The 20643-nt window shown below is 49.4% G+C and overlaps 1 pseudogene and 1 gene segment (V, D, J or C); both read left to right on the top strand.

The window, feature by feature from the left end:
* LOC136627977 (Ig lambda-1 chain V regions MOPC 104E/RPC20/J558/S104-like) overlaps window positions 1-20643 on the top strand; it is an 884291-nt gene that overhangs the window by 492817 nt on the left and 370831 nt on the right.
* Window positions 14761-18018, top strand: LOC136627195 (uncharacterized; annotated as a pseudogene).

The following is a 20643-nucleotide window of genomic DNA, read 5'->3' as shown; positions in this document are numbered from 1 at the left end:
TGTTCTCGGGCCCCTGCTTAGATTGGGCAGCAGCGGTTCCTCTCCCACCAGAGGAGTTTATCGTCACTGATGCCCAACCATTCGAAAGTTCCCGGGGTCCGGGGGAAGAGGCTGGGGACTTACGCCAACTGTCTCAACAACTTTCTGTGGGTGAGGAGGACGATGACGATCAGACACAGTTGTCTTGCAGTGAGGTAGTAGTAAGGGCAGTAAGTCCGAGGGAGCAGCGCACAGAGGATTCGGAGGAAGAGCAGCAGGACGATGAGGTGACTGACCCCACCTGGTGTGCAACGCTTACTCAGGAGGACAGGTCTTCAGAAGGGGAGTCAAGGGCATCAGCAGGGCAGGTTGCAAGAGGCAGTGCGGTGGCCAGCGGTAGAGGCAGGGCCAGACCGAATAATCCACCAAGTGTTTCCCAAAGCGCCCCCTCGCGCCATGCCACCCTGCAGAGGCCGAGGTGCTCTAAGGTCTGGCAGTTTTTCACAGAGACGCCTGACGACCGACGAACAGTGGTGTGCAACCTTTGTTGCGCAAAGCTCAGCCGGGGAGCCAACACCAACAGCCTCACCACCACCACCATGCGCAGACATACGATGGCCAAGCACCCCACAAGGTGGGACGAAGGCCGTTCAGCGCCTCCGGTTTGCACCCCTGCCTCTCCCCCTGTGCCCCAACCTGCCACTGAGATGCAACCCCCCTCTCAGGACACAGGCACTACCGCCTCATGGCCTGCACCCACACCCTCATCTCCGCTGTCCTCGGCCCCATCCAGCAGTGTAGTTCAGCGCACCGTCCAGCCGTCGCTTGCGCAAGTGTTCGAGCGCAACCGCAAGTACACCGCCACGCACCCGCACGCTCAAACGTTAACCGTCCGCATAGCAAAATTCATCAGCCTTGAGATGCTGCCGTATAGGGTTGTGGAAACTGAGTCCTTCAAAAGTATCATGGAGGCGGCGGCCCCGCGCTACTCAGTTCCCAGTCGCCACTACTTTTCCCGATGTGCCGTCCCAGCCCTGCACGACCACGTATCCCGCAACATTGTACGCGCCCTCACCAACGCGGTTACTGCCACGGTCCACTTAACAACGGACACGTGGACAAGCACAGGCGGGCAGGGCCACTACATCTCCCTGACGGCACATTGGGTGAATTTAGTGGAGGCTGGGACAGAGTCAGAGCCTGGGACCGCTCACGTCCTACCCACCCCCAGAATTGCGGGCCCCAGCTCGGTGCTGGTATCTGCGGAGGTGTATGCTTCCTCCACTAAAGCACCCTCCTCCTCCTCCTCTGTCTCGCAATCAAGATGTGTTAGCAGCAGCATGTCGCCAGCAGTCGGTGTCGCGCGGTGTGGCAGCACAGCGGTGGGCAAGCGTCAGCAGGCCGTGCTGAAACTACTCAGCTTAGGCGATAAGAGGCACACGGCCCACGAACTGCTGCAGGGTCTGACACAGCAGACCGACCGCTGGCTTGCGCCGCTGAGCCTCCAACCGGGCATGGTCATGTGTGACAACGGCCGTAACCTGGTGGCGGCTCTGCAGCTCGGCAGCCTCACGCACGTGCCATGCCTGGCCCACGTCTTTAATTTGGTGGTTCAGCGCTTTCTGAAAAGCTACTTACGCTTGTCAGACCTGCTCGTAAAGGCGCGCCGGCTCTGCGCACATTTCCGCAAGTCCCACACGGACGCTGCCACCCTGCGCACCCTGCAACATCACTTTAAGCTGCCAGTGCACCGACTGCTGTGCGACGTGCCCACACGGTGGAACTCTACGCTCCACATGTTGGCCAGGCTCTATGAACAACGTAGAGCTATAGTCGAATACCAACTCCAACATGGGCGGCGCAGTGGGAGTCAGCCTCCTCAATTCCTTTCAGAAGAGTGGGCCTGGTTGGCAGACATCTGCCATGTCCTTGGTAATTTTGAGGAGTCTACCCAGGTGGTGAGCGGCGATGCTACAATCATTAGCGTCACCATTCCTCTGCTATGCATCTTGAGAAATTCCCTGCAAACCATAAAGGCAGCTGCTTTGCGCTCGGAAACGGGGGCGGGGGAAGACAGTATGCCGCTGGATAGTCAGGGCACCCTCCTGTCTATTTCTCAGCGCGTACAGGAGGAGGAGGAGGAGCATGAGGAGGATGAGGAGGAGGGGGAAGAGACAGCTTGGCCCGCTGCTGACGGTACACCGGCTAATTGCCTGTCATCCTTTCAGCGTGTATGGCCTGAGGAGGAGGAGACAGAGGAGGAGGAGCCTGAAAGTGATCTTCCTAGTGAAGACAGCCATGTGTTGCGTACTGGTACCCTGGCACACATGGCTGACTTCATGTTAGGATGCCTTTCTCGTGACCCTCGCGTTGCACGCATTCTGGCCACAACGGATTACTGGGTGTACACACTGCTCGACCCACGCTATAAGGAGAACCTGCCCACTCTCATTGCCGAAGAGGAAAGGGGTTCGAGAGTGTTGCTATACCACAGGACCCTTGCGGACAAGCTGATGGTAAAATTCCCATCCGACAGCGCTAGTGGCAGAAGGCGCAGTACCGAGGGCAAGGTAGCAGGGGAGGTGCGGAGATCGAGCAGCATGTACATCCCAGGCAGTGCAACAGTCTTTAAGGGCCTGGCCAGCTTTATGGCTCCCCACCAAGACTGTGTCACCGCTCCCCAGTCAAGGCTGAGTCGGCGGGAGCCCTGTAAAAGGATGGTGAGGGAGTACGTAGCCGATCGCACGACCATCCTCGGTGACGCCTCTGCCCCCTACAACTACTGGGTGTCGAAGCTGGACACGTGGCCTGAACTAGCGCTGTATGCCCTGGAGGTGCTTGCTTGTCCTGCGGCTAGCGTCTTGTCGGAGAGGGTGTTTAGTGCGGCTGGGGGAATCATCACAGATAAGCGTAGCCGCTTGTCAACCGACAGTGCCGACAGGCTAACACTCATCAAGATGAACAAAGGCTGGATTTCCCCAGACTTCTGTTCTCCACCAGCGGACAGCAGCGATACGTAAGCAATACGTAGGCTGCACCCGCGGATGGAAGCTACGTTCTCTCTCACCATCCAAAACGGGGACATTTCTGCTTCATCAATCTGTGTCTAATATTCCTCCTCCTCCTCCTGCTCCTCCTCCTGAAACCTCACGTAATCACGCTGAACGGGCAATTTTTCTTAGGGCCACAAGGCTCACTCAAATAATTTTTCTGAACAATTTTTATACGTTTCAATGCGCTTAAAAGCGTTGGAACTTTAACTTGAACCAATTTTTCGTTACACTGGGCTGCCTCCATGCCTAGTTACCACTTAAGCCACATTAACCAAAGCGATTCACCTGCCATCTTGGTTGGGCATGGCCAATTTTTACTGAGGTACATTAGTACTGTTGGTACACCAATTTTTTGGGGCCCTCACCTACAGTGTAATCATAGTAATTTCTATGTTCTTCGCCTGCACTCATGGTACAGAAAGGTGTGTGGGGTTGGCCTACACTTTAGCTACATAAATGTAACTTGTGCCTTGGCTATACTAAGGCTACTGAAATGGAACTAAGACTGCGCTCCCACTATACTGCTGCTTCAGAATTGTTACTGGGGCCTGTCTTGAGTGCTACTATTGCTGACATGGAACGAAGACTGCGCTCCCGTTATACTGCTGCTTCGGAATTGTTACTGGGGCCTGTCTTGAGTGCTACTATTGCTGACATGGAACGAAGACTGCGCTCCTGCTATACTGCTGCTTCGGAATTGTTACTGGGGCCTGTCTTGAGTGCTACTATTGCTGACATGGAACGAAGACTGCGCTCCCGCTATACTGCTGCTTCGGAATTGTTACTGGGGCCTGTCTTGAGTGCTACTATTGCTGACATGGAACGAAGACTGCGCTCCCGCTATACTGCTGCTTCGGAATTGTTACTGGGGCCTGTCTTGAGTGCTACTATTGCTGACATGGAACGAAGACTGCGCTCCTCCTATAATGCTGCTACTGATATGTTAGTGGGGCCTGTCCTAATGCTACGGCTGAAATGTTACGAATTCTGGGCTCTGCCTATACCGCTGCTAATGGTATGTCTCTGGGGTGTGGAAACAGAGGCTTCCCAAAGACATGATGGCGGCGAGGCCATTTCCCACCAACGCGGTTACTGTTAAGGTGCATATAACCACGGACACGTGGAGAGGACACGTAGTGCCTCAAAAACATCCCCCTCCTCCTCCAACAGGGAAAACATTCTTGGCAAATGCATTGGTTCGTCTGGTGGCAGTCCAAGAATTTCACCTTTACCGACACTACAAGAGAGCCCCCACACCATCCCCCCGCCACGGCCCACTTAATCCTGGCCGCATTCCGAAAACCAACAAAATACAACCGTGCTACTAGGTCCGCAGTCACCACCACATTACCACCAACGCGGTTACTGTTAAGGTGCATATTACCAGTCTGACTGGGGCATGCAGACACCTTGACAGAATGAATAGTGTGTGGCACATAGGTTCCCCATTGCTATGCCCACGTGTGCAGCTCCTGATGGCGGTGGCACAGGATTATATTTCTCATTGCTTCTGTACAGCATTGTGGGCTATCGCCCCGCCCCTTTTAAAGAGGGTCGCTGCCTAGCCGTGCCAACCCTCTGCAGTGTGTGCCTGCGGTTCCTCCTCATGGCAGACGCACTTCTAAATAGACATGAGTGTGGCGTGGCATGAGGGCAGCTGAAGGCTGCGCAGGGACACTTTGGTGTGCGCTGTGGGGGGGAGGGGGGGCGGTTGGGCAGCATGTAACCCAGGAGAAGTGGCAGCGGAGTGTCATCCAGGCAGTGATTGTGCTTTGTTGTAGCTAGTGTGGTGCTTAGCAAAGGTATGCCATGCTGAGGGCTTTTCAGAAGTAAAAGTTGTTGGGAGGGGGGGGGCCCACTCTTGCCGGTATTGTGGCTTAATAGTGGGACCTGTGAACTTGAGATGCAGCCCAACATGTAGCCCCTCGCCTGCCCTATCCGTTGCTGTGTTGTTCCCATCACTTTCTTGAATTGCCCAGATTTTCACACATGAAAACCTTAGCGAGCATCGGCGAAATACAAAAATGTTCTGGTCGCCCATTGACTTCAATGGGGTTCGTTGTTCGAAACGAACCCTCGAACATCGCGGGAAGTTCGTTCCGAATAACGAACACCCGAACATTTTGGTGTTCGCTCATCTCTAATCAGCACACATTATGCACTTTTAGAGACATATTTATAACAGAATACTTGATCGCATTTTAGTTATGTACAAAGATAAATAGTTGGGTCTATTTTATATATATTTTATATACATTTGTACATCTATTTATATATTTATATACATATAGATATATAATGCAATAAACCTCTCTTTTTAATTTTTTGTCAATATATATATATATATATATATAATAATAATTTGTCTGTTTTATTCCATGTTCACTATATTTATCCCCATCACATTTATTTATATATTAGCTATGAATTATTAACTATGCATGTAGAAGTTAGATTATTAGGATCCCGATATTAAGTATATAATTATTTTATCCTTATATAAGATTTTTTACCTGTTATGAATTTGATGGCTATAGAAACAACCACAAGAAGCGACAAATGATATTTATTCTTCTGGAGGTCGGAGTACCATCCACAAGCGCCCCGCCAGGGAATACGCTACTAGCGTCCCTCCTCTCTATCTCTACAGAATTTCCTTCTAGACTCGGCACACATTTGCGCTGACACCCCCCCCCCCACATCTTTTTTTGGAAGGAATACTATGACGCTCAGAGATCGCGCCAGAGCGACGGAACACGGAGGCGCGCACGGTGCATTTGGAACTCCCACCTCCACAAGGTAATGCACACTATTTAAAGATGTAATTTCTATTGTATGCTATGCTTGAAAAAGGCGTTTTAATACGCCGAAACGCGTTGCATGACCCTCGCTGAAAGAGATGTCTTTTATATGTATTTTTTGGATGCATTTTCTTGCTTCCAAATAGACCTATTATTTAAAAATACTGTCTGAAATGACAGTTAATCTATTCTAAACAAGAAGATCTACAGCAGGAGCGCGGAAAGAAGCTGTTTTTTCCTCTACACCATTTTTTATTTAACCCATTGAAGGAATATTTTGCTTCCTTGGGGTTTTTCTTCCCTGCGGCTCTCCTTCTTCAGCGAAGGATATCTGGAGATTCTCTGCACATTATACAAGGCACACTCGGACCACAGGTGCAGGCGGGGTGTCCCTGAATATCCCACAAGAACCCCGCTGTGCACCAGGTGAGTTATTTAGATTTTTCAATCATATGGTGGCGCGGATCGTTGTTCCAGTTTGATATAGGGACAGTGTTAGAATAGGATCCTGTCGTCAAGAACCCCAACGGTCCTTCTTAGGGCTACTCCTCATATTGTGCATTACTGTTGTGGTTGGCTGGAAGAAGTAGTGCACCATTTTTGTTTAGCATCTAGGGCTGTGCAGGCCATTTCAGCTATACTGTTCTGTATGTGCAGTGCATAAGGCAGAGTGTAGGGACACAGCTACTTATATAGGGAAAGTTTTACAGTCCTCCTGATCCTCTGTACAAGAATCCCAAAGGGCCGTCTTAGGGCTACATCTCACCGTGTGCATTATAGTTGTAGCTGGCTGGGAGCAGTAGTGCATTCATTTTTGTATTAAGCATCTAGGCCTGTTCCCAGCCTTTTAGTAATTGTGTTCTCAGCCTGCAGTGCTGTACAACCAGCTCTCACCGTGAAAATGCACTCTAACATTTCCTAGCCTGCTGCAAACTACTTCAGTTATATCGTTCTGTGCCTGCAGTGCATTAGACAGAGGTCTCACCGCTAAACAGTACTGTAATATTTCCTGGGCCACTGCAAACTATTTCAGCTCTGCCGCTGTGCAGAGCGTCTCACAATACCCTTTCCTTGGTGGGGTTGAGATAGCCGCAGTTACCAGCACTATCCACTGGCTTTAGAGTCTTCTCCCACTCCATACAGCCTCTATTATCTACAAGTCTCTGCGAGTGGTAAATTACCCCTAGGTGTAAACGCAAGACAGTGGGTTTTTCAAGTCACGGCACAGAGCTTCTGCTATCTACAAGTCTCGGTGAATTAGCCACAGTTGTCAGCACTGTACAGTGGGGTAATTTATTTGGGCCCTGCTCTATTCTTAATCCGCCATGATGAGCAGTAGGGGTAAGGGTCGAGGACGCGGGCGTCCAAGTGAGGGTGTGGGCACAGGCCGAGTTCCTGGGTGTAGTGAATTAAAGCTGGCTGCTGCGGGATTAGGAGAGAGGCAAGTTTCGGAGCTCCCCAGCTTCATATCACAATTTACGGGTCCGCTTCGTAGACCTTTATTACAAACAGAGCAGTGCGAACAGGTCCTGTCGTGGATGGCAGAAAACGCGTCCAGCAATGTATCGACCACCCAGTCTTCTACGCACTCCACTACTCCCGGCCTAGGGACTGCAACTCTGAATACTCTGGCTGCTCCTCCTTCCTCCCAGCCTCCTCACTCCATGAAAATGACATATTCTGAGCAGGCAGACTCCCAGGAACTGTTCTCGGGTCCCTGCCATGAGTGGGAAAAAACAGTTCCTCTCTCACCTGAGGAGTTTGTCGTGACCGATGCCCAACCTTTGGAAAGTTCCCGGAGTCCAGGTGATGATGTTGGAGACTTCCGGCAACTGTCTTGAGAGCTTTTTGTGGAGGAGGATGATGAGACACAGTTGTCTGTCAGTGAGGTGGTAGTAAGGGCAGTAAGTCTGAGGGAGGAGCGCACAGAGAATTCGGAGGAAGAGCAGCTGGACAATGAGGTGACTGACCCCACCTGGTTTGCTAAGCCTACTGAGGACAGGGCTTCAAAAGGGGAGGCAAGGGCAGCAGCAGGACAGGTTGGAAGAGGCAGTGGAGTGGCCAGGGGTAGAGGCAGGGCCAGAGCGAAGAATCCCCCAACTGTTTCCCAAAGCACCCCCTCGCGGCAAGCCTCCATGCAGAGGGCTAGGTGTTCAGAGGTGTGGGTGTTTTTTAGTGAGAGTGTGGACGACCGATGAACAGTGGTGTGCAACCTATGTCGCACCAAGATCAGCCAGGGAGCCACCACTACCAGCCTCATCACCACCAGCATGGCCAAGCACCCCACAAGGTGGGACGAAGGCCATTCACCGCCTCCGGGTCACACCACTGCCTCTTCCCCTGTGCCCCAACCTGCCACACAGATCCAACCCCCCTCCCAGGACACAGGCACGAGTGCCTCCCAGCCTGCACACACACCCTCACCTCCACCGTCCTCCACTCCATCCAGCAATGTCTCTCAGCGCTGTGTTCAGCTGTCGCTAACACAAGCGTTGAAGCGAAAGCGCAAATACCCACACCCAGAATAGCGGGTCCTACCTCGGTGCTGGTATCTGCGGCGTTTTATGCCACCTCCTCCAAACCCTCCCTCTCCTCCTCCTCTGCCACCTCTACCTCTCAATTAAGAAGTGTGAGCATGTCGCCAGCACTCGGTAGCGCGTGGCGTGGCAGCACAGTGGTGGGTAAGCGTCAGTAAGCCGTGCTGAAACTAATCAGCTTGGGTGACAAGAGGAACATGACCCCTGAGCTGCTGCAGGGTCCGACAGAGCAGACTGACCTCTTGCTTTCGCCGTTGAGCCTCCAACCGGGCATGATCGTGTGTGACAACGGCCGTAACCTGGTGGCGCCTCTGCAGCTCGGCAGCCTAACACATGTGCCATGCCTGGCCCACATCTTCAATCTGGTGGTTCAGTGGTTTCTGAAAAACTACCTCGACTTGTCTGACCTGCTCGGCAAGGTGTGCCGCATCTGCGCACATTTCCACAAGTCCACCACGGACGCTGCCACCCTGAGGACCCTGCACCATCAGTTTCAGCTGTCAGAGCACCAACTGCTGTGCGATGTGCCCACATGTTGGAATTCTGCGCTGCAAATGTTGGCCAAGCTGTACTAGCAGCGTAGAGCAATAATGGCATACAAGCTGCAACATCGGCGGCAGAGTGGTAGTCAGCCTCTGCAATTCTTTACTGAGGAGTGGGCATGGATGGTAGATATCTGCCAGGTCCTCAGAAACTTTGAGAAGTCTACCCAAATGGTGAGCGGTGATGCGGCAATCATTAGCGTTACCATCCCGCTGCTTTGCCTGCTGAGAAGTTCGCTGCTAAGCATAAAGGCCAATGCTTTGCAGTTGGAACAGGAGATGGGGGGTGACAGTATGTCGCTTGATAGCCAGACCACCCTCATGTCTATATCTTAGCGCGTTTTGGAGGAAGAGGGGGAGGGGGAGGAGGAGGAGGAAGAGGGGGAAGAGACAACTGGCCAGACTGCAGAGGGTACCCATGCTGCTTGCCTCTCATCTGTTCAGCATGTATGGGCTGAAGAGGAGGAGGATCCTGAAAGTCATCTTCCTAGTGAGGACAGCGATGTGTTGCATACTGGGACCCTGGCACACATGGCTGACTTCATGTTAGGCTGCCTTTCCCATGACCCTCACGTTAGACGCATTCTGGCCAACACGGATAACTGGGTGCACCCTTCTCAACCCACGATATAAGGAGAACCTTTCTACTCTCATTTCCAAAGACGAAAGGGATACGAGAGTGATGCAATACCACAGGGCCCTGGTAGAAAAAGTGATGCTAAAGTTTCTATCTGACAGCGCTAATGGCAGAAGATGCAGTTCAGAGGGCCAAGTAGCAGGGAAGGAGTGGGGATCAGGCAGCATGTCCAGCGCAGGCAGGGGTACACTCTCTAAGGCCTTTGCCAGCTTTATGGCTCCCCAGCAAGACAGTGTCACCACTCTCCAGTCAAGGCTGAGTCGGAGGGAGCACTGTAAAAAGATGGTGAGAGAGTACATAGCCGATCGTACCACCGTCCTCCGTGATGCCTCTGCTCCATACAACTATTGGGTGTCAAAGCTGGACACGTGGCACGAACTTGCGCTGCACGCCCTGGAGGTGCTGGCTTGCCCAGCCGCTAGTGTCTTGTCAGAGAGGGTGTTTAGTGCAGCTGGGGGAATCATCACGGATAAGCGTACCCGCCTGTCAACTGCCAGTGCCGACATGCTTACACTCATAAAGATGAACAAAGGCTGGATTTCTCCAGACTTCTCTTCTCCACCGGCAAAAAGAAGCGGAACCTTCTACTGCAACAGGAGGAAAAAAAAGTATTCTCTATCACCAGAAAAAAAGGGGGAATTAGCTTTGTCAATCACTCTCGGATATTATTACTCCTCCTCCTCCTACTCCTCCTCCTAAAACAGCATGTCATCACGCTGAACTGCCAATTTTTCTGTGGCCCAAAAGGCTCTGTTTAAAAGTTTTTTACAATTTTTCAAAGTTTCAAAAGTATTGATACTTTAACAGAAACCAATTTTTTTCACAGGGCTGCCTCCAGGCTCTGTTACAAATTAAGCAACAGCGAACTGTATCTTTAAAAAATCTTTATGGGTTTCACCTGCCCTCGGAGTTGAGCAATTTTTAGGGGTGCACTTGTACTCTTGGTACACCAATTTTTCTGGCCCTCGCCTATACTGTTATCTTACTAATTTTTCCGGCCTTCGCCTACTCTTGGTAACCAAATTTTTTCAGGTGTTTGCCTATACTCTTGGTACACCAATGTTTCAGGGGTTCGCCTACACTCTTGCTACAGAAATGTTACAAGGGTCTGCCTATACTTTTGCTACAAAAATGTTACTGGGGTCCACCTATGCAGTTTCTACTGAGCTCTCGAGCATTACGAAAAGTTTGACTCGAACAACAAGCACCCGAGCGTTTTGGTGCTCGCTCATCTCTAATTGTAAATCAATGCATCCGAGGGGCAGCGTATGTCGGCCAGGCGGGAAAACGTGGCTGAAATACACTTATGTGAATCCAGCCTAAACCATATATTTCTATCACAGAATTTCACCTCACTGTGCCATAAATCTACACATGGATTTATCCCTTTTCAATGGGCACATTCACATGCTGATTTCCCCACACAGATTTGGCCTGGAATGTGTCTAGAACTTGCATGTCAATTACCCATACCGTATAGAACACCTCCAGATAAATACATGCAAAGAAACTGTATAGCATCTGTGCAATAACTTATAGGCTCATGCCTGTGTTCAATATCAATGCTAAGGGGACAGTCAAAATGAAAAGAACAGGTGAGAAGCCCATAAATCTTTTAAGAATGTCACTACCTATAATACTACTATCACTGAAAAAGTGCTGTCTGGAGCTTATCTTTCATTCTCTTAACCCCTTAAGAACCAAACACAGGAAATGTATTGGGTTTGGTCCTTGGCTGTAATCCTGGCTGATGGTAAAAATACGGTGCAGGTGCGGTACGATTAACCCCTTAGTGAAGGAGCTTTTTTGCTTTTTTCCATTTTTGTTTTTTCCTACTCCCTTTTAAAAAATCGTAGCTCCTTTATTTATCTATCGACGTCGCTGTATGTGGGCTTGTTTTTTGCAGGATGAGTTGTATTTTTCAATGGCACTATTTATTGTACCATATAATTTACTGAAAAACTTTTAAAAAGTTCTTAGCGGAGAGAAATGGAAAAAAAACGACATTCCACCATCTTTCGGTGCGTCCTGTTTCTACAGCACACAAATTGCAACAAAAACGACCTGATATTTTTATTCTATGGGTCAGTACGATTGCTACGATACCAAACTTGTATAGTATTTTTTTTGCTGTAGTACTTTTATTTTTTTTTTAAGATATTTAATTTTTTTCAATTATTTTCTGCGGTCATTTTGTGCGCGCAATACCTTTTTTATTTTTTCGTCGACGTAGTTGAGCAAGGGCTCATTTTTTGCGGGATGTCCTGAAGTTTCCGATAGTATCAATTTGGAATACATATGACATTTTGATCACTTTTTATTGCGTTTTTTCTGGGAGACAGGGTAACTAAAAAAGTGTATTTCTGGCGTTCTTTATTTTTTTTTCACACGACGTTCACCGTGCGGGAAAAATAATGCACTACTTTGATAGATCGGACTTTTATGGAGGCGGCGATATCAAATACATATTTTGATTTTATGATTTTGATTTTTTTAATAATGGATATGGCAAAAGGGGGGTGATTTAAACTTTATAACAATTTTTTTTTTTAACAATTAAAAAAACTTTATTGATTTTTTTTTTACTTTACTTTGAAGTCCCCCTGGGGGACTTTAACATGCGATGCTTTGATCGCTCCTGCAGTATGACGTAATGCTATAGCATTACGTGATACTGCTTTTTTACAGGCAGTCTATGAAGCCACCCTGTGTGGATGGCTTGATAGGCAGTCTGCTAAGGCAGCCCTGGGGCCATTCATTAGGCCCCCGGCCGTCGTGACACCTGCACGGCTCCCCCGATCTCACCGCGGGGGGGCCGTGCGGGACCCCCGAACAGCGTTCTGGAGATTTAAATGCCGCTGTCAGAATTGACAGCGGCATTTAAAGGGTTAATAGCCGCGATCGGCCGAACGGCCGAGCGCAGCTATTGCCCGCGGGTGTCAGCTGTAATAAACAGCTGATGCCCGCGCTGTGTGGAGGGAGATAGCGGCGCTACCTCCCTCCATACACGTCCTGCAACAGCAGGACGTAGTTTCCCGATGGGGCGGTAGTTAAGGGGTTAAAGCTCCTGCAATGTAGCAGAAGCAGTTCAGATCCTTGCTGATAATCACAGCTGAGGACCCAAAGTAGAAGGCAGAAGCATTTTTTAAACGCTTCTGCCTCTCTCTTGCAGGCTACATAGCACATGACCACTGGGTGCCCCGTGCCAATGCAACCCTGAAGGGTTCTAGGAAACCCAGATCAGCTCTGTTAGTGACTACTGTCTATATAGGGGGGATTTTCCTCTGTAACCGGGGTTCCAATGGATCCTATAGATGCCCCAGTTACGTGCAAATGTGTGAAATACAAAAAGGCAATGTGAATGACCCCCAGAGGTCGATATACGCTGCCCCTCTGATGCATTGGCTTACAATGCCTCAGTGCACAGGGGCGTATTTCTGCAGCATAAAAGCACCCCACCGCGTTCGCCCAAGCCGGTGGCAGCAGCTGCAAAAATTCCTATGGGAGCCTATGCTAGCTGCCGGAGAAGGGAGGGGGGAGGGAGGGAGTTAACTCCCTCCACCCTTCTCTTCTCCTCTCCACACCTTGCAGCTGTTTGCAATAGGAGGGGGCGGGGCAGAGCTAAGCTCTGCCACTCCGCCATCTCCCATCGCTGGCTGCGGACAATGGGCAGGGAGGGGGCTGGAGCTTAGCTCCACCCCCATCCCACCCGCCCTCCTATAGTAAACGGCTCGAGGGTAGGAGAGAAAAGGTAAGCCAGCGAGGGGGAGGTAAGGTGGAATGTCTCCCCAGGCCCAACCGCATTGCGCCCTCGGCATATATGTGCTGGGCCCTTTGACGTTCAGGCACTTTTACGGCGTCAGTGGGCGCACGTAAAACCCTCACGGCCGTGTAAATGGGCCATAAATCCAATAGAATTTCCTACAACACTAATAAGTACTAGAGTTCAGCTGCCATGAATAGATCTATAAGCAGTAAGACCTGCACAACAGCAATACATCTAACAGGATATAACTATGGATAATTATGACTCTTCTATAAAACCTTCTATTTTAAAATGCTGTATTGTATACATTCCACTTGGAGTATCAGAAGACTGTATGTATAAAGCTGTATGTATGGGACTGGGGGTGGAGTTATACCCGGCTGCAGTATGCAGCATCCTATCACATGGGATCACATTTACATATATATACTATATAACAGGAACAGAGCTGTATACAGAAGAGATCTCTGGCTGAGCTCACAAGAAACATGTCCTGGGCCGCCTTATTCTTCACTCTTGTCTCTATTAGCACATGTAAGATGAGATCTGACGGGAACAGAACTTTTTACTCATTACTGACATTTGCTTTATTCTGTGTTATCTGACATTTGTTCCTGTATTTCAGATTGTGCTGCCCAGATCACGCTGACACAGTCACCCTCTGAATCCGTGTCCCCTGGGGGTACAGTGAAAATGTCCTGTACAGCTAGTGGAATCAGCATAAGTGGCTACACAGTGTTCTGGTATCAGCACAAGGAAGGGAATCCTCCTCGGTATCTTCTGTATTATTATAGTGACAGTTACAAACACCAAGGAACAGGAGTCCCTGATCGGTTTTCTGGGTCTAAAGACAACTCAAAAAACGCTGCCTATTTAACCATTAAGGGGGCTCTGACAGAGGATGAGGCACATTACTACTGTGCTGTGTGGGACTCTGGCAAGCACAGTGATGCATGTCTGTAGAGAAGTGATACAATAATGTTGCAGATGTGTCATTTCATCATGAAATAATGTTCCCTGCTCTCTCTGTAAAAAAAATGTTTTTTTTCACTGCTTTTATGTAGAGATTCAGTGGATATAATGTTTCCCTTATTAGGCTGGGTTCACACAGGGCGGATTTGCCGCGTAAACGCCGCGGTTTTACCGTCGCGGTTTTGCCGCAACCCTGCCGCATCTGCGGCAAATCCGCATGCAATACCCAAATGTATTCGCGGTTTTCATCGCGTATTATTCTGCGGTTCCACCGCAGTTAAATCCGCAGGTCGTTTGCTGCGGAAAAAAACGCAGCATTTTTTTTTGGAGAGGTGCGGTTTTAGTTGCAGATTTGACTGCGTATTTTAGTAGGTGCAGATTATAAGAAAACCCTTTCCTGTGAGGTCATCGTCCACGCCCATTTCTGCACAGGGTAGGAAGAGGCAGAATTTGTGGCCATTTTCTCTTGAGTTATGGAGCCTACCACAAGAATTCGGCTGAGGCGCGCCAGCCGCCGCACACTCATCGCCCTAATATTGTACATGCAAGGAGAAGAATCCGAAAAGGTGAGCAGTGTTTCGACAGTGTGTGCTTTGTTTTCTTGTTGTTTCTTTTTATAGATGCATTGTGGACTAGAGTGCGATTGCTGCCATGTTCTTTAATTCCTGCTAATATTCTTTTACAGACTGATCGTGCTTCCCGGCGCCGGAGGCGCTACTGGGTGCATCCCCTACTCACCGAGAGGGGGACGAAGGGGCATTTCGCAAGCCTTTACCAAGATTTAAAAAAGTATCATGTGATGTGAATAGGTTTGAGATTGTGCAAAGAATTTGTATTTAGTTTAGCCCGCTCTCCCTTTCTCTCTCTCTCTGCAGCCATCCGGAGAAGTTCGTAGCCTTCTGCAGGCTGCCTATGGAGGCCTTTGACCGCCTTCTGGAGCTGGTGCGCCGGGATCTTACGTACCAGGATACGCACATGAGGAAGGCGATCACTGCAGAAGAAAGGCTGCTCATCACCCTTCGGTAAGTAACCTTTCTTATCCTGTCCCAGTTGTTTTATCCGTAATGTAATTTGCAACTGTATATTTTTTTTTTCTTACACGTTTTGTGCAATACATTTTATTTTTTCATGCGATGCTGTGATTGCTCCGGCAGTAGGACGTAATGCAATTGCATTACGTCACACTGCTTTTGGACAGCTTGGCTATCGAGCACCCCTTTCATTAGCAACACCGCCATAATTACATGTGCACGGCATCCCCGAACTCACCGGTCGGGTGGGTGTTTGGTTGCGTGACCCCTCAACACTATTTGTGCTATGTAAATGCCGCTGTCAGAATTGCTAGTGGCATTTCAATGGTTAACCCTTTCCAGCATTTTTTTTTTTTTTCTCACCCATTCTCCCCAGTTCAAAATAAATTGGTGCTGTGGAGAATGGGTGAAAAGAATTCCTTTGTCCCTGCACCCTCCTGAACTGACATAGTTCAGGACGGTGCGGTTAGGGAACTGCTTACCTGTCTGGCGTCTTCCGCATTCTCCTTCTGCCTCCTGGCTCGGCGATGATGTGATCGCAGTGGTCAGGTGGCACCTGGCCATCACATGATGGCCGGGAGACAGAAGGAGAATTTGCAAGAAGCAAGTCAGGTAAGCATGTCCTCCCACAGTGCTGGCTCCCAGCTCGGCTTTGATGTGACCGCCGTGGGTCGGGTAATCGCAGCGGACACATGATCGCCGGGCTGCCGGAATCTATGCATTACATAGCGCTAATTGAGCAGTATGTAATGTGTAAAGGAGAAGGCTGAAATGGTTGAAAACCCTTTCTGCATTCTCTACGGGGGTCCTCGATGAGGATGAGTGCAGGAATGCATCTGCACCCGATGTGTCTGATGATCGGGTGCAGATGCACTGCTGCACTGCACCGTTGGGCCTGCCACCACATCGCAGCTGTGAAGGCAAATGATGATGTCGGGGCAGGCCTGAGAATGGATTGGAAAGGGTTAATAGCCGCCATTGCCCCAGCGGACGTGTGTCTTAGTTCAAACCACCTTACGCCCTTGCTGCATGGAGTGAGACAGCGCTGCTAGCTGCCAAGACACACGTTCTTCAACAGCTGGAAATAGGTTAATTTTGTGGCGTCACAAAGGGCTTCATCCAGCGGAAGACAAACTCCATTTTTTAATTCGCAGGCGACGTTGCTGAAAATGTACAGTTGTACGTTTTCCGGTTCTCCTCTACTAGTTTTGGGAGAGGGCGGTGGAACAGTTCGTTGTCTTTGGTATTCTGTCTTCTGCCACATAACACAGGCATCATCATCTTGTGGGTGGTTGACTTCCGAAACACATTGGCAGAAGTTAGATTGTTGAACTTACCATAGCAGCCAAGTTGGCCAACCATTGTTGCGCAACGGCAGTCAACGTACCCTAGTTATGTACCTGAGTGTGGCAGGAACATCTTTGCACTTTAACTTTCTTTCTCCCCTATGTTGTAGATGGGGAGAATGGAATTGTGAACCATGTGTGGCGTGTAAAGTGACAATGTAACCTCTCCCATGGCTACCTCTGCAATGCTCATGTTATTTCCTTCACATGAATTATACTGTGCTCTCATATAAATGTTGTGTTGAGATTAATATCTGAATACTTAAATAATTGTTTGAAGTGTTGACATAATGCAAGTCTTCATTGTGTACTAACTTTTGTTTCTCTTCTCTGCTTCTTTTCAGCTTCTTGGCCACAGAAGAGAGCTATGCATCCCTGCATCTCCAATTTCGTGTTGGTAAATCTACCATCACCGAAATTGTGAGGTGCACATGCAGCGCTATCTGGCAGAAGTTGCAGCCCATCGTGATGCATTCACCTACCGAGGATACTTGGCAACGTGTTGCAGCAGGCTTTCAAGATGTTGCCAAATTTCCTAACTGCATAGGCGCCATCGACGGCAAACATGTGCGTGTGCTTCAGCCAGCCCACTCAGGCTCCAAATTTTATAATTACAAAAATTTTTTTTCAATTGTCCTGATGGCCGTGGCTGATGCACATAGCAAATTTGTTTGTTTGCATCGACGTCAGCGCCTATGGCAGCACTGGAGATTCTCGGGTGCTGCGAACTTCACAGATTGGGATGCAAATTCTTCGCGATGGCGTTTCGCTCCCAGCCCCACAACCTTTCCCGGGAACCACACATCCAGTCCCCTTTGTGATGGTATCGGATGAGGCTTTCCTGTTGTTGCCAAACCTGTTGCGCCCATACCCACGAAGAGGACTGAATGCCCGGAAAATAATTTTTAATTATCGGCTGAGCCAGGCACGTCGCGTGGTTGAGTGTGCCTTCGGGATCATGGTTAGTCAGTGGAGAGTTCTAGGGACTACCCTAATGGTAGACCCTACCACAGTTGATGACCTTGTCAAGGCATGTTGTGTTCTTCACAACTACCTCCGGGACTATCCCCCCGAGGTAGATGTCGAAGAACTCGCTCCTGCCTTTGACACGGTCATCAACTGGGGTGCAGGTCGCACGGCTGCTACCGCAGTGCAGGTTCGAGAACACTTCACTGACTATTTCCTTAGTCACGAAGGCACCGTGCCATGGCAGTTCTCCTGTGTCGGTGGTGTGCAGCCCTAAACTGGAGTGTGACCCTCCCCCGGCGCCCAGCCTTAGAAGGATGCAGAAGACATTATTGGCATAAAAGTGCATTTATTCAAGACCCACCAAAGGCGGTCCATGCAGTTTGTGATCGGTCATTAAAGTTTACAAAATAGTTAGACAAAAGTTTGGACAAATAAATTTTACTATATTTAATGAAAAATATCACTCTTCTTTTTTTGTCGTTGAACAAAATACCAGAACTTTGGTTTTTAATAAGTAGCCTAATGAACATGGCAGGTGTATTGCTTTTTAAACGTAACCTTTTTGAAGCATTTCAGCACTTAACGATTACAACAACATGAGTAGCACAATACATTTCACCCAAGCAATGGAACCACATTCACAAGCTTCACGCCACAGCACTACCAAGCGTTACATTAGGCACGCCCCAGGAGCACATGGAATCGACGTATGTGACCGTTTTTTATCCACTAAAATACTGACATTAATTTACATCAATGTTGGATAGCGAAATTCAGGGTTTGGTGTTTCATTGCTCTCCACACAGTTGCAGTCATTTTGCACGTGGTGTTTTTTGTTTTTTGGTAAATGGTGTAACATTTCTCTCTGTCGCCGGGCGATCCAATACCAATTTGGCTTTCGCCACACTTGACGGATATACTGCAAGGGGAAATGCTGATGGGAACAGGCAGACAGACAGACTGCCCCTGTTCTCATCAGCATTTCTTGGAGTTTATTTCATGTTTGAACTCCGGTAACATGCGTTACACTGGAGCAAACATGAAAATAAAAAAAAAGGAAAACAACAAACAAAGGCAATGACCCCGAGAAGTGAAATACCCCAACCTTGGAGGACAGCGAGGCAGCGGACAAAAATCACTCTAGATGCACATACACAATCCTTCACGTACAGTCGCACAACCTGCGAATAATTTCACGGTCATGCCACTCACGGGAATGAGTGTGTGTGCCTTGCCTATTTAGCAGCAGAGCAGATAGTAGCCGGCAGTGAGCGATGGAAGAAATTGCACCCCAATCTTTCACCTGAGCATCCGTTAGGATTTCTGGGACAGCAGGCAACTGCATGCACCGCTACAAAAGGCAGCATCACAACGGATCCTGCACTTTACAATGCTTGCGTATAAGACATTGCAGTTATCACCATGCAACAGCTGTTATCACTGCAGTGTCGTATAATTGATAAAAGAGCCGTCTCCTGTACTGGATTGAGATCCGCTTGGCGGCGTGTACAGTACCGTGGTTGTGTGTTGCGAGGTCTCATGCACAGGGCTGCTCATCATTGATAGAAACGATTGCTGGGAAGGGGAAGGGGACCCGCCAGAGACCGTGTCGCCGTAGCCAGTGTCTTGAGAAACATGGTGCATGGGGTATCCCGTTGTCCTAGGAACCCTGCCTGGTTGGTCAGCAAAAGATTGGGGTGGAGGCAACATGCGCTGCGATTCTGGTGCTGCAAAGCCTGTTTTTTTCATTGCCGAAATAAGGCTACAGCTATCAGCAATGGGCCTTTCAGAAGCAAAAAGCTCTAAAGTATAGTAAATAACGGGCGCAATAGCCCACTGACGGTCCGGCCTCAGTTCACGAATGCGTGACGCAATGGTGGCACCCATTGTATCCCACTGATCCTCCGTGTCAACCCGCCGCAATAACGTCAGCGCCTCGTTTGCGGCATCTGCCTTGTTCTTCTGACGCGGACGAGCAGCAACGCTGCGGCTCGTCCGCTCGGAACTCACCTCCCGGCTACTGCATGCTCTGCTGCTAGTGCCAGCACTGCTGCTACGCGACACGTTTTGTTCCACCACTTCCGGTGTTACAGAAGTGATGGACAAATCGGGCGTGCTCCGCTGGCTGTCTTCCAAGGTTGGGGTACCTTCTGTGATATCATCATCCCGTGACTCCTCTTCCTGCCCTTCTGTGTCGGCTGCAGCGGTTTCGACCGTGGGAGCGGCGGCCGTGACGTTCCCGCTGGATCTGTGGACGAAACAAGAGTATTGTTAGAGACATAGAACATCAAAATGCAACAACAGTGAAGCTGAGCTATAAAAGCTCGCCTAAAATACAGCACTTACGGACGCAATGCTCGACTTGTTCTCAGGAAATGCAGTATTTCCTGGTTTGGACACTACTTCTGAGACGGGGACATGCCGCTTTTTTCACACTCTTTCTCGTGTTTCTTGTAGCGGTCCCGAACTGTCCTCCAGCGATTCTTGATGTCTTTAACTGCAATATATTAAAACATGGTTAAAAGCAGAATGTAAAAGTATGGAATCCACCGAATGCTGCAATAAATAGTGTGGTTAGATGCAGTACAGTTCAAAATACATGGAAGAAAGAAACACCAAAGCGTTACAAGCAATACTGTTAACTTACGGATTTCACTTTGGGTGGCAGCTGTAGCAGAGTCCCAATCGGGATGCATCCCAGTGCAGACCGCATTCCAGGCGTCCGCCTTTAAAGGGGTTGTCCCGCGCCGAAACGGGTTTTTTTTTTTTTAACCCCCCCCCCCCGTTCGGCGCGAGACAACCCCGATGCAGGGGTTAAAAAAACCACCCGCACAGCGCTTACCTGAATCCCGGCGGTCCGGCGTCTTCATACTCACCTGCTGAAGATGGCCGCCGGGATCCTCTGTCTCCATGGACCGCAGGGCTTCTGTGCGGTCCATTGCCGATTCCAGCCTCCTGATTGGCTGGAATCGGCACGTGACGGGGCGGAGCTACACGGAGCCCCATAGAG

The sequence above is a fragment of the Eleutherodactylus coqui genome, chromosome 5 (genome assembly GCF_035609145.1).
Source record: "Eleutherodactylus coqui strain aEleCoq1 chromosome 5, aEleCoq1.hap1, whole genome shotgun sequence".
Taxonomy (NCBI): domain Eukaryota; kingdom Metazoa; phylum Chordata; class Amphibia; order Anura; family Eleutherodactylidae; genus Eleutherodactylus; species Eleutherodactylus coqui.
The sequence above is the reverse complement of the archived record's forward strand: the minus strand, read 5'-3'. Positions and strand labels throughout refer to the sequence as shown.